This window comes from Parus major, chromosome 2 (genome assembly GCF_001522545.3).
Source record: "Parus major isolate Abel chromosome 2, Parus_major1.1, whole genome shotgun sequence".
NCBI lineage: Eukaryota > Metazoa > Chordata > Aves > Passeriformes > Paridae > Parus > Parus major.
Genome location: NC_031769.1, coordinates 26957569 through 26982439, shown reverse-complemented (window position 1 = coordinate 26982439; position 24871 = coordinate 26957569). Strand labels below are relative to the sequence as shown.

The 24871-nt window shown below is 37.3% G+C and overlaps 1 long non-coding RNA gene across 2 annotated transcripts in view; it reads left to right on the top strand.

The window, feature by feature from the left end:
• The first annotated feature begins 3024 nt into the window (after window positions 1-3024).
• LOC117243862 overlaps window positions 3025-24871 on the top strand; it is a 46847-nt gene continuing 25000 nt past the window's right edge. For both annotated transcript variants that reach the window (XR_004495788.1, XR_004495787.1), the window contains exons 1-2: window positions 3025-3074; window positions 14856-14937. This is a non-coding gene — a long non-coding RNA (uncharacterized LOC117243862). The remainder of the gene's footprint in view (window positions 3075-14855; window positions 14938-24871) is intronic.

Here is a 24871-nt window from a genome sequence, read left to right as displayed (position 1 = left end):
TATCTTATATTTATTTTTTATAATATAAATATATATATGTGTATATATAGAGAAAGAGTGCATAATATATGTAGTGGTAGAATAGAAAATAAGTTAAAATACAAATAGTGTTAAGGAGCATACTGGTAAATGTGTCAAATAGTTTAAGATGAATACAATGAGTAGGAATCCTAGTTTTCTCTTTTGCTGAGATGGAGGACAAACCAGAGCTTTTGTGAATGAAAGGGAAAAGGTTAGGCTACCCTTTTTGCCTGTTCCTTTTCTCAGCCTCTCTCTGCACTACTGCCCCTGACAGCTTCAGTTCATGGCCTATCTCAGAACAAGCCCCTGTGGCTTTGCACAGGCCACATGCATAAAAATATTATAAGTTTTCAAATATAGCTAAGAAACTTCATCTCAAGTGAAAGTCATTATGGTCAGAGCAAAATCCTAATATTTGGTATTAAACATTTCTTTAGGTAAGGCTTGGGAAACTCAGTCTGAAGCTCCGAAGGCAGTGCCATAAATTACCATATGACCAACTTGTATGGCCAAATGGGATAGAAATAATTTTGACCTTTATCTTTCAAATAGGAATAGGAACTTAGGATGAAGTTTTACTTTGACCATGCTGATTTTTGTAGGATTTGTCATGAGTATCCCATTTAGAAGAGGGATGAGTCATTTTGACTATCCATTTTTCATAGCCTGAGAGATAAGGGAAAAAAGAATCCCAAAAATAAGAGTTTTGCCCTATAATATTAAATTTTGTGTAATTTATTAAAAAAGAAATAAGGAAAGAGTATTGAATTTGTGAAAGGTTAATAATATTTCTGAGAGGTCTGAAGAAAATCAGGCTAAGGTGGAGGATGTAATTGCCATCTTCAACTACTGAGGGAGTGCTTACAGGGGACACAGAACCACACTTCTCAGGTGCCCCCAAGAAAGGATGAGAGGCAACAAATCCCAGCTGCATCAAGAGAAATTCTTGCTAGGAAAACAAAAGCATTCCCTAAAATAAGCAATAGTCAAAATTGAACAAGTTTTCTAGAAAAGTTGGAATCTCCATTCCTGGGCATTTTTGAACCTAGGCTGGACAAGGTGCTAAGGAAGCTGATCTAGCTTTGAAGTTGTACTGCCTTGAGGAGGGAGTTGAACTAGATCATCTCCTATCAACCTAACTTATATTGTTTAATTATATTGCTGACTGTAGACAGTGATATTTCTAAGTCATAGCAATGATGTGATTGTCCACTTGAAGTGTTAGCTTTTCTCTTGTGATTTAGAAATTAAACAACTTAAACCTGATTTTCCTTTAGAGTTTGCAGCAATGTTAGAAAAGGCAATACTTGTGTGCAAGGATGTTTCTACATCACATACTGATGCATTTTAAAGATGATTCAGGGTAGAACACTCAAAAAATCCAAATGCTTATTTTTAAAGAAGACACGTTTGACATTTTATACATTGATTTTCCCAAATCTAATAAAAATAACAAAAATTTTTCTGAAAGAAGCTTTTAATAATGGATATGAAACTGGTAAGCCTGGTGAACATTTAGTTTACATGTAAAGAGTTAACATCTGGATATCCTTTAAACAACTCAGTGTTTTGAACAGTGATCCTGCTAATGTGACAGAACAGATGCTATTATTGGATTTATAGAGCAGGTTTCTATAAAATTCTGAATGTTGCTGTAGATTGATCACATTATTGAAGGACATGCAATCAAGCTTACAATTACTCAGTCACAGATATTGGGGCCAAGCTTATATTTAGACAAGCATTTGACATATCAATCAATATGATACCATGAAAGATTTACTGAAGTTGATCATTCCATAACTCATTTTTGCTATGTGAAAAAAAATAAATTAGGGGAGACAAATAGAGAAAGTTCTCCTCTCCACTTGGACTATTTAGATTACACAGTATGTCTAATGTTCCTTTAGGACTTATGAATAAAAGTTGCATCGATTCACTCCCTTCCTCAAAGTGCCTGAAGAAAAATAAAACCTAAATAAAAAATATTTTGCTGCAGTAGTTACTGCAAATAAAGACAAATCTACTGGAGATATCAGGACAAGCCTATTAACTTGCAACTTTTTCTGTTTATTTCAGAAAGGGCATTAAAGCAGCGATTTGTGTGCTCGTTTGCCTGGCTTTGCTTCTCATCCGCGTCCTGAAGGACGAGAAATGTGAAAAGTCTGGTTTATTTTCTGGGCTTGAAGTTTCTGGCATCCAGGAAGGAAAAACAAAATATTTCAATTAGTTAGAAAGAGAAACGGAGCAGTGATTGGGAAAGCTTTTCATGATATGAAGTGAATATTCGTCTTTCTAGGATACACTTCTCTTCTGGAAAATGTATGAGGTTCTGTCATTGGCTGTTTAATAATTCCAGACATTGATGATTTACGCCAGACCTAGAGAGCGCAGTGTTTGCCTGCCATCTGTCCCAGCTAATCTCCAAATTCCATCTACAAACGTGGATGACTTACAACTTCCCTGATTAATGTCATCTATCATTTTCTTCATAACGCAGAGCAATTAATCTCGGCTGGTCCCAGGGGTCCGCCGCAGCAATAGGTTTGTGGGGGCTAGAAAAAACTCGCAAAAGTCTGTTTGGAAATAACACCCTTTAACATCCTTTCCACCCTTTTTTCACCCCCCACCGCCTTTATTTATTTATTTGTTTATTTATTTTGTGTGTGTGTGTGTGTGTTTTCCCCTCTCTCTTCTCTTGTTCTCTTGTTTCGCCCTCTCCTGTCTCTCCTCCGTGTCTCACCCTGCCGGGGCACAGGAGCTCCGCGGGAGCGGGCGCGGTGCCCGCAGCTGGTAACCCAGCACCCGAGGGGGCACCGGCCCGGGCGGAGGAGGAGAGACGGGAGAAGGAGCAGAGCGCGGCCGCAGCTGCATTGCGGATGGAGCCGCTGGCTCCCGGGGAGGGGCGGCCGCGTGATGCCGGGGGGCGGGAGGAGGCCCGCGGAAGGCGGTGTGGGCGCGGAGCCTCCGCCCCGCCGCAGGAGGGAGGGTGGGAAGGAGGGAGGGAGGTGCCGCCGCTCGTCCCGGCGCGGGCAGCGGAGCGGCGAGGGGCGGTGAGTGCGAGGGGCGGGCGGGCGCTCACGGCAGCCGGGGTGCGGCGTCCTCCCGCGCCGGGACAGCGTCTGCCCTCCCTGGGCTCGCCCTGCGCGAAGGGGGCGCGGAGCCGCCGCGGGGATGGGGCGGGGAGCTGCTTGCGGATGGTTGCGGAGCCGGGCTCTCACCTGCGCCCTCCGCTCGCCCTCTCCCCGCCGCTCGGCTCGGTCACAGCGGGACCTTCGCCGCGCTGCCCCTGCCCCGGCTGCGAGCGCCCGGGAATTGCCGCCTTCTGGCAGCGGTGCGGCTGTTCCCGACGGGGAGTTGAGAAGGACGGCTGGGAAAACTGTGTGCTCGGGGTTCTTGTAGGTGTCACGCAGAGTTTAGCACTTTCAGAGCGGCCGCTTGGCTGTGGATACACTCTTGGTGGGGAGGCAAAGCGAAAAGGCATGACGTGAAGCCGTGGCTATAAAAAGTAAAGGAGCTGTCAGAGAGGGTTTACCCAGCGCGCCGTGAGCAGTCTTTGGCCCGGGACTGAAGCTGTCAGGCTGCCTCCTGAAAGCAAATAATTTAATTTAATGCAATTTTAAGGAAAAAAATCTCGTTTGCCAGGTTGATTTGCGCGTGTTGCGGAAGCAGGGCTGTAGTTGCGCCCTTTAAACAGGCGCAGAAAGTTCCGCTCCGTGCCTGGGAGCGCTCAGTGCTGGTACTGACGTGCTCAGGCTGCCTTTGGTAACGGGAACATCCACGGAGCTGATGTTGCAAGAGCAGCGGAGAGGCATCTGAAAAGAGACCAGAGGGCACGGGGACAGTCTTATACCGCATACGGTTAGACGACTTCTGGAGCTCTCTTAAGGAACCAAAAGGAATGTAAAGAACAAGGTTTAATTAAAAAAGAAAATAACTCTTGTAGTAAAGGCTGTTGGTATAAAGTTAAATTCAAGCCACTGATGTTTCATTTTAATAACAGCCTAAGTGAAACGTAAATCTTTGTTATGGAAACACTAGAAAAGTGGTTCTGGGTTCTGGATGTGGCTTTCTACGTTGTATGAACTATTTAATATCTAACACTGAGATTGGGAGGCTTAATTCGGAGTGAAATTTCTGATGTGGCTGCACTTAACAATTTATAAATCAGCACTAAGCTCAGAGAAGCTGTACTGAAGAAAGTTGATTTAACAACCTTCTACTTCATTAAAATGTCCGCTTTCTAAAAACCAAAGGATCAGGTCCCTCAGTTTTAATGTGTATAAGATAAAATATTGTAACAATGTCCTGCTTATGTGTAGGTCACTGGACCTATCCTGTCCTTTCCTGACTTTAGTTCTCATTTCCAAAGACTATATTAAAAACCCCATTTTTTTCTAGGAGGTCTCTTTGAGAGCATCTGGAAGACAGTGAGGGACAAATGTTATGAAAGCTGCTTGAAAACATCATGCTGTGCTTTGGGAGCAGGTGATTTTCGTAGGTACAAGTTGTCCATGACTTGTTCCTGTTTCACCTATGCTGTTGGCTTTATTTTGGAGCTACTCACTTTCTCTTAAGGCCATGGATATAATAATAGACAATAATTTAAGACTTGCTTTAAAAAATCTAGATCTATGTGACTGCTAAATTCTGTGAGACCTGTTCTGGCTTGAGATTCAGAACAACTGTAGAGATGTTTCTTTTTTTAAAGTTATCAGATGTTTCATTGGTTTTGTGGCACTACTCTGGAGTAATGCAAGCTTTCTGGTGAGATGGTATGGGCTCTAATTCATTGCTACATTGTCTGCTTGGAACAGATTAAGTTTTAATATTGTCAGGGGCTTGCCTTTGTAAACGATGGAATTTAGAGCATCTTTTGCAACTGCCACATTATTGCTGGTGTTTTATAATTCGTTATCCTGGGCAGTACAAAATACCAGAAATTCCAGCTGTGGTTAGGCACTTGGATTCCACATTTATCTTCCCACATTGTGCATTTTATGACAAGGGGGAGTAGTGGGAGGCTGACAAAGTGATAATACTCTGACATAGTACTTCTATAGGCTATATATCACACCAGTGTATCACGTAATACAGCAATCATATGCAGTGTGTCTGCCACAGCTGGCCATAAGAGCTGGGGGGAGGGATCTGGGATTGCTGCACTTAGGCCCTCCATCCAAATCCACAAGAGAACAACAAAGTTTTTATTTGGATCCTACTGAAACTTTAATGTGGACAGTAGAGAAAGAGATAACTTTAATGACTAGATTATACTTGATACTGAAATTTTTATTGAATTGAAGAATTCAGTTGAAGTAGTAAAATCCCTTGCTTTCCATTCATTGTAATTCCTTAGGTCAACATGTATAGGGTGAAATACCTTTTCCTTTATGTCTTCCTGACAGCTTTAAATTTAAAAGGTGTAAGTCATTGGTTTGTCACACTTAATAATTAATCAATATCCCAAATGTAATCAGGAAAATAATTTTAGTTTTTGTTTGAACAGCTGAAAAACTGCATTAAATTGATTTTTATCCATAGCAGTCTACCTTCTCCAGCTCTATTTCATTAGACTGACAAGAAAATGTGTAGATAATATAAAAGTTATCCTAAAATTTCTTACTTGAATAATTTGAAAAAAAAACTTGCTTCTTCATTTACTTTCTTATGTGCCTGAGACTTTTACTTGACAGAGGTTGAAACCAGGATTAAATGTCGTGTGAAAGAAGTGCAGGAAAAGGTGAGCTAGAATGCTAATACTCACAGAGCTCACAGGTTTCAGTCTGCTGTGATGGATTGTGCTGATGTAAAAGTTTTTCTTTCAGAAGCAAAACTATTCATGAGCTAAATATATTTAATATCTTCTTTGAGCTGTTAGTTTATTATAAGCATAGAATGCATGTCAGAACTGTACCCTCAACTCAAATTACCATATATAAGGAAGGTACCCAAATAATATAAGAAGTGGTTCTCACATTTATTTTGATTCACAGACCATGGGCAATTTTACAGTAGAGTCAATTTGCCATTTAAATTTTGGTTTCAGCAGGCCAGTTTTTCTTAATTGTGTGTATTAGACCACTTGGAACTAATTTGCATGTTACAAGTAGAAAATTACTTTTGTAATATATGAGTATCCACTTTAACTTTCATATGGTTGACTGGTGGTGTGTGGATATATAGTAGCTTTCTCGAAATTTATGGATGAAAACCAAGTCTCTCTTTGCACAGTTGTCCTTATCTCCTCTGTTGTACATTTGGCAAAGACATTAATATCCAAGTTGCTGAAGTTGAGATTTTTGAGTGGTGTTGTAAATAATTCATTAGTCCTCATATTCATATATGAATATATAACATATATAAGATTTGTTCTGTGATAGAAACCTGAGGGAGAAATAAAGGAAATATTCACCTGGATTGTCAATGTAAAGTAGCAGTGGGAAAAGTAAGTTCTAACCTTATGATGCCTGTGTAGAGAGGGTTCTGAAAGATCTGATAAAAATAATGGTACAAACTCACACCAATTTATGATGAGAGGAAGTGTTCTGATCACTCATCTTCAAGAAGAAATAACTGAAATTGGGTCAGATGCTGTAAAGGGCTAGTGGGATGGTCTGGTCATAAGGAGATGAAAGAGGTCCTGATTTGTTTGACCAAGTGAAATGAAAGCTATGTAGGACACGGACTCCATCTGCAAACTCAGGAGGGCATCAACAGAAGTGAAGCAGAAGCTTTTGGTAAAGGACATTTCTGTCAGGAGAACAAATGAGTTCTATCCTTGAAAAAATTGTCTTGGAGAAATTTGGAGAACATCCTCCTGTTGGAACACGTGGGTTGTGAAGTACCCAGTGGCAGCAGAGAGTTGGTTGGGAAGTACTGCAGAAGTTTTGAGATGGAGACTGTTTTTCCAGAAGGGATTATATGTGCCCAGGAAGTGTTTGCATTTAACTTCTGTCAAAGTTTCAAATGTCATGCCATGCAGCATGCCAGTCCAGCTCTCTTTCAGGCTGTTTATAATGAAGCTGCAGAAACTCTTCATTCTTTTTTGGTGCTTGCCAGTGTTCAGCCCCTCTTGGGTGTCTGTTCTTCTGCGTCAGCTTTAAGCTGCTTGTTGCTCCTTAGCAGGCCAAAGCTGCATTGTGTGCAGCCTGCCTTTCTATTCTTGATTCTTTTGCCTTTGCTTCAGCAGCCCTCTGGGTTGTCTGAAGTGGGACATAAATCTCTTCTGCTCTCTCACGCCTCAGCCTGTGCTTAGATCTGGCTCTTTCTCTGAATGGCCTTACATGCTCCTATAAATTTCTTCTGAAAACACATAATATTCAGTGTTTTAAAATGAGAGACATTTTGTAAAGGGACATAAAAAAGTGGGCAATGTGAACATTTTTTGGCATCCTTCTGTCACCCTCGCATACCAAGGGCAGTGAAGAAAATGAATGTACTAGTTTGTGGAGCTGAAATTCTGCTAAAAATGTGAGATTTTTGAAATAAAAGACAAGTTAGTCTGGTGAATCTTGTTGGCTTTTTTGTCTCTCATTTTCTGTTGTGCATAAGAGAGCATAATTTTGCTTTTGTGTGGCATGCCAGCATCTCTGGTGGAACTACTCACATTTCTGATAATAGCATGGGCTTCTACTTAGCTCTCTTGTTCCTCAGAGATGTCTTTTGGATGAATCCATTAGCAAGCATAGCAGAGTATGTGCTGTACCCTTCCTGCTTCAAGTCAGGATGTCAAAGTTTGGGAGATTGCTACTCTGTCCCTCGGAGGGTGCTTAGGTAGTCCGTGTACTTTAGGACCACTTGTCTGTTTGGGTAAAAAAGAGTTTACTTCTAATATAATTTTATTTAGTAGAAAGATACTTTACATGAGTAATCTTAAGTAGATTCTAACTGGAGAAAAAGTCTTTCTCTCTTCCCTGGCCCAAGAACAGTGATGGTGGTAGCAGTATGGAAGTGGAAATCCAAAGTCATTAATCAGCTGAGTTTGAAATAGGGGCATGTCCACCCTGGCTGGAATGAAAATAGCTGTGAGAGCCATATTTATGCCACAGTTGAGAAACTTGGATGATTTTTGTCGTTATGTTTATGAAATTATTTGCCTCCTCTCTGGCTTTTTGCATCCTTAGTCTTGATTACTGTCCACTCTTTTGGTTTTATTTTTATTTAAGTAACTTCTCCCTTTTGCTTACTATTCACTTTATTCTGCCTAATCTTATGTCTTTTAGTGTCTGCAGCTCTGGAGGCAGTGGAAAGCTTAAATTTGAATTTTTAAGCAAATGCATCTGCTGGGTGAAAATTCTAAGTGTATAAGCTCTAATAAAGTATACATTGGTAACTTAAAAGTACTTGGTTTTTAATAATACTTCTGGACAGAAATTTCGTGGAGTCTTTAGTATTACTTTAGCTTAAAATTTCAGCTAGGTTGTAAAATTATTTAATTTAAGTTAAATTGTGTGAAGGAGAAAATAAACACGTGGTTCCTGCCTCAATTAATTTACTACATTGGGTCTTTACTATGCTAAGATTTAATTGTCCTATCTATCAGAAATGCAGATAGTTCTATTGAAATTAGTAATGTCCTTGGGAGGCAAAATTACATTTTATAAGAAGAACAAAAGGGACATTAAATGAATTTACTAATTTTAATTTTAAAAATATTTATTATAGTCTATATTTATTAATCTTTATTCTTTGTGTTTTTCTAAGATTGATGCTTTTGTTTGTTTGTTTGAGGAAAGAAAATTAAAGTGAGGAGAAGCCTACCCCAGATCAGTCAATAACAATTTTGTTCTTATGTTATCTGCTGCCTTAGTGCAGGTATAGTTTTTGTAGTCCTACTTTGGAATTAGCCAGTATGGTAAAAAAGCTAGTTAGAAATCTATATTTTTAAAAAAATGAGCATTTATAGAAATATGTTTCTGGGTGTTGTGAATTTTCTTTTTAAAATGCACTGGTCAAAGTACTTTGATTGAAAAGGCTTCTCCTGCTTTGCTTTCAGGGGCACCTAAAGTATTTTATATTTCCCCCATTAAGAGTCATTAAGAGTTCAGTTTTGTCACTGAAGGGAGATGTATTCTCCCATTGACTTTAACATGTGTAAGACTGGATTCCAGTAGTCCAGTAATATGTTTAATATGGTGGTGTTCCTCCAAATAGATAAATACAAAAAAGATTAATCTTAAAATAATTGAGGGCAGATCAAGCCATTTTGAGAAATTCACTGCAGTGACAATGTGATTATGTGGATTATCAGTTTCATGTAAATCTTACTGAGGATGATGGATAGAAATCCCAGATAGAAACAGTTGTAACAATATACCTTTTGTGGTCTCTGAAATTAATTTAATAAATGTTTTGGAGATTGACTAATACACAGATAGTGACCTTTTTGTTTAGGTCAGTCCAAAGTCAAATATATCTTGGAGATTAGTATTGATCAGAATAAAGCCAAAATCAATCTTGGATTTTGAGGGTCATTACACTTGGAAATAGGATGCAATACTTCAAATGTTGGGTTGTGGAAGGCTTTTACAGTAATTATGGAAAAATAATCTTTTACATAGGTGCAGTGTCTAAAAAAACAGATAAACTGCTAATGGATTAGTAATTTAAATAAGTAATAAATTCAGCTCCTTTCAGCTTTCCTCAGTTTGAGAGATTAAAGTCTTAAAGTTGCTATTAAAGTTGCTTTTTGCTTCAGTGCTAGAGGGATTTTGCTCTCCCTGTTTGGAAGTCATAAGCTGGTGTTTAGGAGAAGGTTAACCTATGTTTGTTTAGAGAGGTTTTTTCTTTGGTTTTCTGTGGGTTTGTTTGGGGTTTTTTGTGGGTTTTGGTTTTTTTTTGGTGGTAAATTCTTTTCTGTCTTGACTCTTAGATGTTTTGGTGAAATTAATTTGTGTGGTTGGAGAAATACAAGTGGAAGAGGTAAATTATAATACAGTGTACCTTTGGAATATTGCATAGCAAGTATAATCAATTTTCATGAAGGGGAACTAGTGCTGCTTGCTAAATCGGAAATCTTTGAGCAGAACTTTTTATTATTTTTGTCTTTAACATATTTTTTTTTGTTTATTTTGTCTGGTATAAAGTCTCTGGCCTGTGTATATCATTTAAAAATAAACTGGTGGAGCTTTTTAGGGATCTTATCTGAGAGTTTTCAACAGGAGTAAGTCAGTGAAGATCTGAATTGACTGAAATATCTGTCCTGTATTAAGTGAAATAGTACAAACAGTATCTTGTCCAAGATTCCTCTGTAAAAGGTATAGTTTTCCCCCTTATTTTCATAACCTGTTAAAAAACGAAGGTTGTTTTGTTTATTTTGTGCACAGAAGTCATCTTCTGATATGACTTTTTCTGCGGAGAGCACTGGGTGATGTTCTCCACAATAAATTGATACAACTGCATTGATATCTGTGATTATACTTTGGGCTGTCACCTAGCCTTCTATATTGAATTCTCAAAAACTGTATGTAAGCTGATAGATTATACATTTATATTTATTTTAAAATGGATACATATTTCTAATATTAATGATGTGTTTGAATGCAAATAGAAGTATCTATGTGCATGTACATGTGTATGATTCAGGAACCATGTACCATTGTCCTTAAAAATGAACCCCCTATATAAATGCAAGCCACTGATATTGGAAGTGATCTTCAAAGCTGCTCAATTTAAAGATATTTAACTATTAATAATGAGCTACATTCCAGATACCATTAGTTCATATTCTGAGAGATCAAAGTGCCAAGATTATAGATAGCAGCTCTCAGGCTATAAAAGTCCTTTTACCTGAGCAGCTCTTCTTATCAGTGGACTTCTCTTGAGTTTCTCATAATAGTTATCCTCAGAGAAGATCTGTGGTGGGTATATTAAGAAATTCACCTTATTTGTACCTGAAATAGGACTTTGAAATGTATTAGCAGAAATTTCTAGAGAGGACTAATATATGCTACCTTTTGCTGCAATGACAGTTGCTTCAGCTTTCAGGCAGGCTCAGCCAAAAAAAGGCAACAAATCACAAAAAACCCTCATAAGTGTTTTGCAGAATAATATTGTTTAATAATCAGAATGAAACTATTTTTAAAAATAGCTCAGAAAATGGGACTTTTAGTGTAAAAATATCTTTCTTCTTTCTGAAATGTTTTGGATGAAATATGCAAGAAGATTGTTTTCCAGTGGACATTCCCACTTGGGATAATGTATGGGTCAGTTTTACTAATGTTTACTAAAAATGTTTGGCTACAAGTGCTCCCCATTCCTCTGTGTCAAGTATTAATAAAAGAAGATACTAGAATTCAGGTAAAGAATTAGCATTGTTTAGATTCTCAAAAGAAGGAACTAATATAGTAATTATAATAGTAAATTTGTATATTCTGATTTTCAATGTTTCTGCTTTTCTTCAAGGAACTAATAGATAGTGATCAGAAAAAATAATGATTTTTCTTGTGTACTCGGTTTTTATATTAATACTTTTTTACTCTAGAAATTATTAAATAAAACACAAAAAGATCTAATCTACCTTGAGCTGACTAGTGAACTACAAAAGCCTGTGATTTCTTTACATCAATTTTCTCAGGGTATGGAATTCAAATGCTAATATATTTAATATGTGAGACCTTTAATGAAGTGTATATATATATTTATATAAGTGATGCAGGCACCTGATTAATTTATTTAGTTAGTTTTGAAGAGCCCACTCAAAATGGGTCAGGCTTGCACTATTTGAGCTGACTTTGAGAAAGTTGGAGGCAGTAGGTAACTTGACCTATATTTTTGAACTGGGACTTTAGAAACTGGGCTGAAGGAAAAATTTTGTAAACTTCTTTCTGTGCATGGAAATATTGAGATTTGGACACTGACTTAATTTCATTCCAAGAATTCATATATTAAATCTACGCCTAAGTTAGAGGCTGCTTTATTTCTTCATCTGAGAGTTCTAAGTGAAGTTCATTATAATTTTATCTGTGTAAGAGCAGAGGAGGTTCAAGTTGCATTTAGTTGGGCATGTGTCCATAAAAAAGGTATTCTGTGTCTGAAAAGTGGTTCCTTCTGATTTTTAATGGTTTGTTGTTTTTTCCAGTTGTGGAATTGAGTATTTTTGAAGTAAAACATTATTTTTCTTTTTAAAAGATAAAGAATGTTACATTGATACTGTGTTGCAAAGTGCTACTGCTTACGTTGGTGTCACAAGTCTCCAATAGTGTTTTGCTTGAGCTCTGCCTCAGGCTATGTTAATATGCTGCAGTTTCTCAGAAAACAGATGACAGTCCAGATACTTTGGCTATTGTGCTATTACTTGTTCAGCACAGAAGACATAAGTGGTCTGACTTTTGAGTCTGAAAGATTTATGGAAATTTCAGTCTATTCTTAATAAAAAAAAAAAGATGGTAATAGCATTAGTAAAAGCATGACACTGGGGATACCTGGTAGTGATGTGACAGTGTATTGCTTTTTTTACTACTGAGGTAACACTTTTCCTAAGTAGAAAGGTGGCCACCAGAATACAAAAAAGTTTGAGACAGTAGAGGTATTTGCCCTTAGTCACTGCAGGTGTTTTTTGCTGATCTAGATTGTCGTCTCTTAATTTTCCAGGCTTTTCAAAATCCTCTACTAAATCCAAACAGTTCTTATTTGCCAAGATTTTTGCATAAATGAATGGCCTATAATCTGTTTTTCTTATATAGGAGACACCTGTAATGTTCAAAAAGGAGATTTATACTTGGGATTTTTGGCACTGACTACCACTAGTATTCTGTTGTAATTCAGTATTTTACATGCTGACTTAATGAGGCTTTGCAAGTTTCCCATGAATATGTACAAGGACCACTTGAAAACTGAGGAAGGTGGGTGTAGAAATCATCCAGCATGCAGAAAGTGATGGCATGATCTGATCAGCTGGTACCAAAGACATTGTAAAACTTTACTCTAGATGGGGTCCTCTTGGACCACTTTTATATTCTCTTCACATTATTTGCAATGGAATAGGAATGGAATAGGAATGGAATGGAATAGAATAGAAACCATGCTTCTTTCTAGGCAAACACTCTTCCAACTAACTGATTGTAACAAATGTAGTTTTGTGGTTCTGCCTTAGAAAAACGTAATTCAAGTTTTTAGGGACACTTGGGACTATGACTTTTTTCTTCAGTTTTCTGAAAGAAGCTTGTCAAGACATGGAGAGAGCATCTTAGCACTGTCATGATGGCAGCAGATTTGGTGAAATTTTCACTAGCTGCTTAGTGAACTTGCAGATTCATTTGAAGCAAACTTATTTGGGGAAAAGAGCAAGTATTTACACAGTTTTGCTACAATCAGCTTTCTATTATCAATTCTTTATATCAGAGTAGAAGTTTTACTCATCAGTGGTATTACATGCCTCCCATCTGAATGCTGCAGGGTCTTGTGTTTGTTTGAGGCATAACTCATCATAAAAGTGCTACTGATGAAACAAAAGCCCTTTCCTATTTATTTTTATACTAATTGCCAAATAAGAACTACAGACAATGAAGACTAACAATACTTACTGTAATAAAGTAAAAGTAAAATCAAACTATTTAACTAAAGTACTTAGAATCTTTTTGTTGCTTAACTTCTGTGATTTTTTAAAATTTTTTTAAAGTTTTTTTCTGTGTAATACTGTGGTTAGCCCTACAAGGAGTTTCCTAATGTGATGTCCTTATATGTACTGAACCATGGCAGGCAGCATGGCATGGCAAGTGCAATTGCAATTCAGTGCATGTGGTGTGGGAAGAGTGACTTTGGATAAAATCAATTTGTGAGGCATTTTAAAAATTAACTTCTGTCATTTTTGTTTGCTTCTTCCTCATGAACAAAGGAGACTCTCTTTTGGAAGTATAAATGGAAATGTATACTTATGAGTAGAAAATTCCTTCACATACTCCAAAAGAGGGTTACAGTACCAAGAACTGAGATTCTGGTTTTAGGCTTGATCAGCTGAAGGATGCTGTTTGAAAAAAATTCTGCCTCAGGTCACAACTAAAACATTTATTTAACTAGACTCATTATAGAGCTTTATAGACTTCCAAGATAAATTAATAATTCAAAAGGACATCTGTTAGTAAAAAATTTCAATAACCATTTTTAAGCTAACAGTGTAATATTTCTGAAGAACATTTCTCCAGTAGAAAAGAATGTGTGGCAAGACTACAAGGAGAGAATAAATTGACAGTTTTCAGTATACGAAACACATTCATAGTATTTAGTGATTTATGCTTTACTACCTTCTGTAATCTTTATTTTTAGCATTTGACCATCAGAGTATGTTGTGACAATGAATTGCACAGAACTGTAAAGCTGTAAAAAACCTGTTACTTGCATTTGAGACTTGTCAGTAATTCTATTAAATGGCCTTTAGTTTGTCAGCCTAAATTTGTCTTTCATACCTTTGATTATATGGATCTCTGCTCTAGCCATTCTGTGTGCATTTCTCTTTCACGATGAAAGATACCTTTTTTAGTATAAAAGTTACAGTATCATCTTTGAGCATCCATGTTGTTATGCCCTAATGTCTTTTCTAGTTCTCTGCAATGATGTAAAACAAACAACCAGAATTCGAGCTACTTTCATAAGGTCACATTTTGAGGATTCTTGGTTTGCTATTGAAATCTTTTTCAATTAAATCTCCTCCCACTCTCATTTCCAAAACTAACAGATTTTTCTCTGCTGCTGGACATCAAGGAGGCATTGTCATATAGCTGCTCTTGATAACCCTAAAATGCCATTCTTATAAGATGGTATAGAGGCCATCTCTGTTTATATGTGCTTGAGGTTGTGTGTGTGTATTTTTGTAATGCATTACTTTATGTTTATAGGCAGTGGATTTCGCCTGTAATTCAACTTTCCACATTTGTGTGAGAGCCTTCTGCAACTTTGATCATTCTGAATTATTAGCAGGTATGTTTTTCCTGCATTATCAATTTTTTAACAGTTAACTTTACTTTGCTTACATGTGGAAGTGTAAATAGAAATATTTACATATATACAGATAGATTAAATGCATTATATTTTAGAGATCATATATCCACATTGTATATTTATACTTATGTGATATGTAGTAATGAATGAATACATTCACTTTATAGATGCAACATATCCTCTCATTCCTCTATAATTTCTATCTTTTATTGTATTTTTTGTGCTACTGTTAAGCACACATGCAATAGATATTCATAACTGGTCTATTTATGTTGAATAAAATATCATTTTACAGAGAAGTGTGTGTATGTGTGCATACATGAATTCATATACTCCCATATTTGATTTTACCATCAATATAAAAGGACAGTCATGTTTAATATTAGCCTTACAAGTAATTTTCATATGTACTGCTTAATCCTTACACTGCTAGTTTTGAAAAATTGTCAGAGACTTCCTAATTTTTTAGCCATTTTTTTCTGTATGAGAGCTCATTGTGGAGCCCCCAAATCTAAGACTTATACAGAGATGCTTAAAAATAGCAGGTGGCATCAGAACGAATTTTTAATAATCCCACATCTGTTATGCAGATTCACCTTGAGACAGTAATTTTTGGTGGGGGGGGTGGTGGCAGGGGGACGGGGCTGGAAGATAAAACTAAATTATTTTTATGACATTTAAACTTTTTAGAGCTCTGGCTTTGTGATTTTAACTTTTGCTACAGTGGGATGGAGCAATTGTGATTTACAAAGCGTAGTTTGTAATTTTGCAAGTTTTTGGAAATAGCTGTCTGGTAGAAAAGTTCCACAGACATCCTGAAAACTATCACTGAAGCCCAGCCTGCACAGATCAGTGGCATTTTATTCCACCTGTCTCTTGCTCTCTTTTTACAATTGCTGTTGTGTCTTGGGAAGATTTAATCTCAGAAATACCAGAAGTGTTCAAACCTTCTTCAAGTATTACCTTGTGGTACAGGAACTGCATAAGGATAAGCAATATCTGCATGTGTGCATTCATCACAGGTGCCAGCACTGCCATGGAAGCAGTGTTCATAAGCAGGGGGTTTGCTGAAGGCATGGGGACGTGCTGTGGGGTTTGTGAATCCTCACCTGGGGGAAAGTTCCTCTGTCTGGAACCTCCTGTGCTTACATAGCCGAGCAACATGGACTCACTGGCATCTGCGTGCTGTCCGTGGGCCTGTGGTGGAGGGGAAGGTGGCACCCAGCTCAGAGCTGTTCACGTGCTATGAAGGGTCATGATTTGAAGTATTTTGTTTGCAAGCTGGCCTGTTGTCTGTATGCAATAGTAATGTTGCTTTATGTCACACCTGGAGTCTGGCAGACACCGAGAGGGCTCTACTGGTGTTCCATGTGGTTATTCCTTGGGTGTGTTTGGATGTGCTTCCACACTAGGAACCTACAAGCTCATTTAATATATGGCTCTTAGCCTGAGGTGGTAAGGACGTCCTTATTTGTTACTTTATTGTAGCTGAGTGGAACAAAGAACCTCTGTTTGTTGAGTAAACTCAGTAAAGAGTTCAGCTCTGTCTGAACAACAGTATTAAGGAATATCAGGCTCTCCCAACAACCCAGAAAGAATTATACCAATTTTTTTTTTTTTTTTTTCCAGCTGAGAGGCTGTGTTAACAAAATAAATAAAACTGAAGGAAAACAATGACCTCCTTAAATCAGCTTGGAGAGTTTTTAAAAATGTGTTTGAAATCTGGACGTCACTTTTTAAATCTAATTAGACCTGGACAGAACTGTGTGAGATTGAGCCAATGTCACCCAGTCAGCCTTGCACTGCAGTGCTTCCAGCAGAAAGTTGTTGCAATGAGAAGCATATTTTGGATGAGTTTCTCTTGCTGTTTTGTTTTTAATTTTATTTATTTTGGCTTTTGTGAGTTTTGTTTTGTTTGTTTTTTCTTCAGAGAAGTGCTTCTTAGATACTGTTTATATGTTGTGACATCCTGTGTGATATTGATCATAATTAATGTTGTATTAGGATGTATCTGCATTTAATTTAAAAAAAAATTATCTGGAAAGCATTGCTTAGGTTTGTAACAGTACTTTGTTTTCATTCTAAGATATGTTGCTTCTTATTAGGAGCAGAACCAAATGTTTGCATGAGTCTTGGACTGATCCCATTTAATGGATGTGAATGCTTTTATCTGAGTTCCAGTTTAAACAGTGATGGCAAGGCTTACTCTGAAGATTTTTGATAACAGTAGGAATTCATGTAGGCATTATCTTTCCTTGATTTAATTTTGCCTGTTAGCTATGAAGAGTTGTGCCTCGTGGTTTGCTGTTTATTAATTAGCTTTTGTCTTGTAAGCACCGGATGGAAAGTTACTCTTGTAGGCAAAAGCCAAAACCTCAGAGGGCTGAGGTAGTGACATTTCCTACCCCTGGCCTCAGAAGGAGCCAGGATAAGCAAGAAATGTTGCCTGTCTTTTTCTGTGATGCTATTTTCTCTATAACTCTTTATCTGAAGGCAAAGTTGCTGGGGAAAGTAGACAAATTCATATGAACTTCAGTTTCTGTTGTCCCAGAATCTGATTTATGTGAGAATACTTCTTGTTTGTTGGTGTTAGAAATAATCAAAATAATTAAGACGGAGGAAGACTCTGTGTTTATCTGTGAGAGACAATTAAAAACTAAACCCATGATTAAAAGTTAGTATTTGTTAAATTACATTGAGTTGGATTGGTAAGAAGAGGAAAGATCTAGCATTTTTAATCCTTTTTTTCCTTTTAAGTTGGAAATTGTTTTCCTGTATGGATGGGCATTTTTCTGCAAGAGGTGGTTGTTTCCCTGCATTACATACTGTATCTGCTGAAACAGACTTGCTTATCTGTGTGCTTCTGCTTCTTTTGGCCTTACAAAAATGAATATATTACTTGAATGTATATTACTTCATGTATAGGGTGACACATCCTTGTGGTCCTTTCTACAGAAGATTAACATCCATCTTCACTTTAAGTCAACCAGAAGTTCTACAGAAAGTGCTGTGCACTTGTTAAGCTCTGGATGAGACTTGGACTACTTTCCAATAGTAAATTGTTCTTGTTACAGTGTTTTCTCTGTCTTTAATACAAAATAGGATTAAAACCTGCTGAATTTTAATCCTGTTATAGCATTTTGTTACCTCATGTGGTTAGCTGACTCCAGGTTAAGTATTCTGTGACAAGTTTGCCAAATTTGTTTGTGCCTGTTATCTGTCTGGGGCCAGTGTTGCACCACTGGTCCCTCTTCACCCCTTACTGTGAAAAATATTTCACTTTCTTGGTCGATCTAAATCATAATGTCTAAATCATAATGTTTTAGCATTTGTGTTGTCCTGCTGCTGTGGCACTACACGAAGTTTCTGGGGCAGCAGGCTGCTCATGAGGCCTATGCTGGAAATCCCTGATGTGCTCCAGTGCCTGCTGCTGCAGGACGGAGCTGAGGCGGGGAGCCTTGCTTCAGCTTCACGGGGCCGAGCAGCGGCCAGAGCTGCACTGCTGCTGCAGCTCGGTCACCTGAGCACTGCACACACACCTCTGGCAGCAGCTGCTGTTCACAGGCACCTGAGGAAACTCATGACAGCGGTCTGTGTGTTGTGTACCCGAAGGTGCCAAGCAGTGGCCCGGGGTCCGGCTGGGGTATGGCCGTGCTGTGCTCCCTGCAGGAGCCTGAGGTGAGGGGCCAGGACCCTTCAGGGCTGCCTGTGCCTCTCTGGCTGGCAGAGCTCCCACTGCCATTTAATTAATTAATTAATTAATCCCGTCTTGCCCCCGAGGCCGTGGCTGGCTCCCTCATCTCCTTGGTGCCTGCAATGCCCAGCACGTCCCTCTGCAGTGCCACACTGCCTGTGACTTGTCATGCTGGCCTGCTGACACGGACCGTGTCCCTCTGGGGGTCCTATCAGCAATGCTGTCCTCAGGATTGTTTTTCAAGACATGTTTATCAGTTTAATTTGCTTAAAATTTGCCATAAGGAGAACTAGGCTATGAGGTCTTTCTTCCTGGGAGGAATTTGCACCAGGCAAAACCTGTCATGGAGCATTAGTTGCACACAATGACACTGTGCTGCTAAGAAAAAGAGCAAATGGAACTAAAATAATTGATGTCGCTGTTAAAATTTTACTCCATTTTTCTGTATATTACATGTGCTTTTAGGAAGACCAGGTACTTTAGGAGCTAGGCTGATCTGGTTGGTGCTTTAAATCCCGAAGTCTCAGGTCACTGACACCTTTGACCCTGCTGTAGATAGTTTTGTTGTTGCATAAAATAATGAATTTCAACGGGGAGTAAGAAGAAGAGGAGCTCTCAGCATATGGCTTTCCCACAGAGTGGGAAGCCACAGAGTAGATGGATTTAATACACCAGGGTGAACTTATGGATGCTGATAAAGAGTTCTTCTGAGCCCTTGAAGTCATCTTTAATTATATGATCAGTTTTAATACTTGGTGGTGGTTATGCAAATTTAGAGACTGAAATAATGTGTGTTATAGGATCTAGAGCCACTGTATCTAATGCTTTTGACTGGATCTGTCATGAGATAAAGTTTGCCTACTTCAACTTCCTAAAAGCCCTATTTGCTAAGTGCTGACAAGAGCTAAGCAGTCTTTAGTTTTCCCCTGAAATCTCTTAAATTCCTTGTTCTTGAATCAGTTCTGAGGAAAGACCACTACTTCATAACAGAGAAAATGTATTAGTTCTAAAGGGTAAATATGTGATTTTGAAACTGTCTGTTTTTGAAGAATTTTCATCTAATATTTCATACTCAATGAAAATTTAATAACTAAAATTAATTTTGTTTGAATGGGTATCACACCAAAAGAGTAACCTAAATGACCAGATATTGGTGTTTCATAGGAGGATCAGGAGACAGTGGTCCTGTAAATCTTGGGATCTTTTATTGTTTTCTTCTTTTCAAATCCATGATTAAACTGATGGTATGCACCTTAGGCAGAGTGTGTCAAGCTGCCACCTGATCAAACCCTATCACTGTTTACAGTAAAGCAAGTTCACAATTTGAAAATATTATGAATTTTTTAATAGCTGAATAATAAATAATAGTAATAAATAGATTACTTTGTGCTCACTTCTGGATTCTGTAAGGATTCACCACCAAAAAGTCCTGTACAGCAGTACTGTTTAGCAGTTTCATGTCTGAAGTTCTGTTTTATGTTTGTTAAATTTTTTTTCATTAAAAAAAACTCATATATTATTAAAATAACCAGAGAATCTTAAAAATATTTCAATTATTGGCTGTTGAGATATTGGCTTTTTTATATAATCGTCTGTATTGTTCACCTTTCTGTGACATTTCAGAGTCAGTGTCACAATAAGTACAGATCTGTGATCCCTTTTTGGTTGGCTGGTTTTGTTTTAAAAGCACCATTGCCCTTGTCATTTTACATTGTTTTACTTTATAACTGTTTGGACCTTTCCTTTGTTAAGGCAACACTGGGACAACCAATGCTCTATTGGCATTTTTAATGCTTTGGGATGCATGTTTTCTGTTTCTGAAGATGTAAAAATATTGTACAAATGCTCACTATTTAATAACTAGAACCTAGTAATTACTGTAAAACACTGATACATCATTCTACTTCCTTTATAGGTGGGTGAGGTACCTTTTAAACACTTCTGCCTTTTGTGTCCTAAAGAAAACTTGATCAGAAGATAAAAGCTTTTAGCTCTGAACTCATTGCTTGATAACTTAGGTGTGCTTTTTATTCAGCTGCGAGAGCATCAGCAGAGCATGTGAATTTGTGAAAGGTGGTGCTTTCATGACCAGACTAGCCAGGAGGGTTTCAACCATAGCCTTAAGGATTCTAGTTTGGTTGGGGATTTTTTTTATTTATGTTTTTTTTTGTGTCTAATAAAGCTTGATCTGAATATATCTGTGTTTGTTTAAGTGTAAATTGAGCCACAATTTATCTTTTTCTCAAGCTGGTGAATTGGGTTGTGTTCAAAACTGGAGTATAGTAAGAGCAATGCTGAAGTGTTTCAGGATCTGCTGTGTGAATTCTCTTTGAGGTGATTAGAATAGACAGCTCCTGGCCCTGAAATCAACACAACTACAGAAGGAATTTTGGTTACGAAGAAATATAACAGCAATAGAAATGTTTCCTTTAGAAAACAGATTTTCTCCTCTTAGTAAAGAGGAGAATTTCTTTAAAATACATCATTTATTTTAAAAGGGGTAATGTCATCTGGGAAAGACCATGTGGATATTTGATTATATTATTTAAATGTTTGGGAATATTTGGGTTTATTGGAAATATTTTGGATTATTTTACCACGTTCTTTTTATGTCTCTTTTTAGTGTTTATAAATAAGCATTATAATATTTTAACTTATTATTTAAGTATGTTCCATGATTTGAAATATTTTATCATGAACTTCTAAGGAAATTGTTTTATTGCAAGTGTTTCAATACTTGTCACTACTATTCTTAATCTCTCTCTGTCATTCTCAGACATGGAGGGTGGTATCCTTTTCCTTGGGTACTACAACTGAATATTGATACAATTAGTGCAGGCCCAGTCTAGTTTTGTTTTTTAATGCTTTTCTTTCCTGAGCTGAATCATAGCAAAGACAAACCATTGTGAAATAAGTCAAATAACTTGATGAAAAACAACACGTCATCTGGTCAGAGTAGGGTGCTGGTAATAACCTGTCATCATCCTGAGTGTTTACTCATCAAGAGTAAATCTTACGAAATCTCTTACTTGGGGCAAATAATATTGATGTCTTTGAAAAATGTAATATAAGAAATTATTAAATATTTAAATACTTAGACATCACCATAATTTTGGGATATTTTGTCATTACCTGTGGGATTATGGGTTAGTGTGAAAACATTTATTCCTGTAAATGAAGCAAATTTGAGTTGATCATATTGGTCTGTAATGGGTTTTAATTTATGAGGAAGCTACAGTGAGCTGTTCATGCAGCAGTACCCATTAAAATGTTCCACCTCAAACTTGTCAAGCCTGAGATGTGGCACTGTGTGTCTTATGGTAAGCTCTTTCAGAGTAGAGAGAGGGGACCCTGGGAGGGATCATCAGGAGGAGATGTAGGAGTCAGTGAGGGCTGTGTGGTCCTTGCTGCCTGTGTGGTGATGCTGACAGGAGCCATGCAGTTTCTCCAGAAATGACATCTCTCACACCAGTTGCTTTCAGGTTGTTTACTGTTGAGATGCCTTTGGAGCCCTGGTGGAACTGCTTGGCAGGGCTTTGGGCTTTGTACTGTGAAAACAACAGCCCTTTCTCTCCAAGCTATAAGTGACAAGTTGGTATTGAGGCAGAGCCTTCAAAAGTGTGTTTTGTTCGTCAGCTGTCAGAATGTGTGAGGCTTCCTCCCTTAACAAATGGTAACAAAACAGATAAAAGCCCTTACATGGTGTTTGATAACATCTTTGAAGATCTCATGGAGGCCTGTTAACAGTTGGTTGTACGTGGGATTGTTGTCCATATAGTCCTCCAAGAAAGAAGTTAAAAAAATAAATCCTATCAGTTTATCAGGAAGGAACATGAAAACGAAGGTTGCTAGGAACCTGTGAGCAGTCTGTTACAACAAATGAGTGCCAGGAGATGTGGGCTTGCTTCGGGGTCTTTGCTACCACAGAGCATTTTAAGACAAGTATTATAATATGTTCATAAAGGGAGTAAGTTGAAAATTGTATCAGAAATCACAGAGCAGTTGTGGATATTATTTGTGTTTGACTGACAATGTGCAAGTGAGAGAATGTTATGATACATCCTTGTCATTCAAAGGCTTTATCTTTAGCCTCACTTTCACAGCTGTTTCCATCTCCACCACTGTAAATCATTCATACACCATAAACAATTTAAGCTGTGCATGTTTCTTCCTGAAGTATAAATTGGAGTATAAAATTCACTTTACCATCTTACTGGTACCAATTTAATACATACTGGTATCAATTTGTCCTTAGGCCCAAATTCTACTTGAATCTCAGGTTGTCTCAAGTAATTAGCAGTATGAAATGAAACCTTTCTAGTGACTGACTTTCAGTTTTAGTTATTTTTATTTTTTATTTATAATAATATATTATATATTATATAATTTTTTATTATTTAATCCTTTTAATATGTTCAATGTTTCTCCTTTAGTTGCTTTAAAACAAAGGTGTAACAATCGGGATTGATATGAACTCTTACATGAATTTTCATAGTTAATATTGCTGAGTCCTAAAGTTTCCCTTGACAGCTAAAATGTTGAAAGACTATTGTAACTGAAAGCTTTTTAATAAAACCTGAAGCAAAGCAAAACTGATTTTTAGTACTTAAAAACTTATTAAAATGTCCCATTGTAAATTTTGTATTCACCGGTTGGAACCAAGATATTGAGTTCATTGTTTTCAGACTCACAATTGTTAAATGCTCTTCACTAACAAGAATACTGCAGTTACTTCAGAAATTACACTCTAGCCTGTTTCTGTGCCTTAACTCTTTTAACTCTTTCCACAAAGGACTCAGAATTTCAAGCTTTAGATTTTTAATTTTTTTATAAGTGTCCTCTTACAGGCTGTTTTTATTCCCAAGGTTTCCACAGAGGGATTTTAAAAAATCCTCTTCCATTGCTGTCAACAGGTAAACCATGCCATGGTTTCCCTGATGTTCAGAAAGAGGAAAAAAAGTGTTTAAATTTTTTCTGTGTTACGATACTCTTCAACACTTGGTTTGCTGCAGTGTATGCTGACTCCTGACTGTGACTGGAATTCAAATAGGGAAGTTTTTAGAGGAAGGGTCTTGTTCTATCAATTCTTATGTTAAACTGAGTAATTTTTCTCTGTTGTCACTAAGAGCAAAGTGATTTCGCACATCTCATTTATTCCTAAATTTGGGAAGCATAAGTTACATTTTAGTGTTTGTCAATACTGTTTTACAGAAGTTCAAGTTACTGTCTGCGGAGAACTCTTCTTGCTTAATAAGTGAATTTAGAAACTATCATTCTGCCACCAAAAAAATGCTTAATTTGAATCTTTAAAAATGGGCCACCACAAATAAATTTAATTAGGACATGCTGTCCCAGAAAAAAAATCCTGCTTGACTTTGAAGATCTGGAAAAAAAGTAGTTATTAGACAACAGCCAGGTACAGGAGAGAAGAGGCAACAGGTTTTTGGTTGTGAGTTTTGTTTTTTTTAAATTTAAATCACAGTGTTTTCTATTTTTTTTTCTTCCATGTTGATATATCAGTTCAGAATGAATAAAAATTTTTTAAAGTGATAGAAAACGGGGCAGCTGTTGAATGTAGTACTAGCAGCAATGCACTAACAAGCAATAATGTTGTTACATGTTAAGTTTTAAATACTTTGTCCTTTTCCCATCCTGTTTTACATTTAATTACATGTAATTGAAGAAAAATTGCCATGGCACAAAAGCTGTCCTGGATGTTCTTTAATCAGACCATGCTATCTTCTCTCATGCCCTGGATTTTAGTGTAAGCGTAAACTCTTTAATACAATTTAACTACAAATACTGATTTTTATTCGTTTTTGTTTCAGAAAACAAATGGATGACACTGTGACTGCACTGGGTGCAGCTCACTAGGTTTATTGAAATCCACCATTCTCCATACTGTGGCAGTGAAGTTCTTTTTGACAAAATAAGAATAATTTCTGCATTCACTTTTTGAATGTATAGTGTCACTGCAATCACCTGATGAGATTCTAAGGTTAATGACTGACTTTTAGGAGAAACTGTGTTTGTCATATCTATCTCTGAGTTGCATATCCAATGGCTGATTCCCAAGTCAATATGAGTTAATAAATAAGAGTTTGATTTAATTTTTTTTTTTTTTTGGTATTTTTTGGGTTCTGTCTGGCTTTTTATTTTTGTTAATGGACTTGTCATGTTCCTGTATCTTCTCTACAATTTCAAGTGTAGATAATCTCA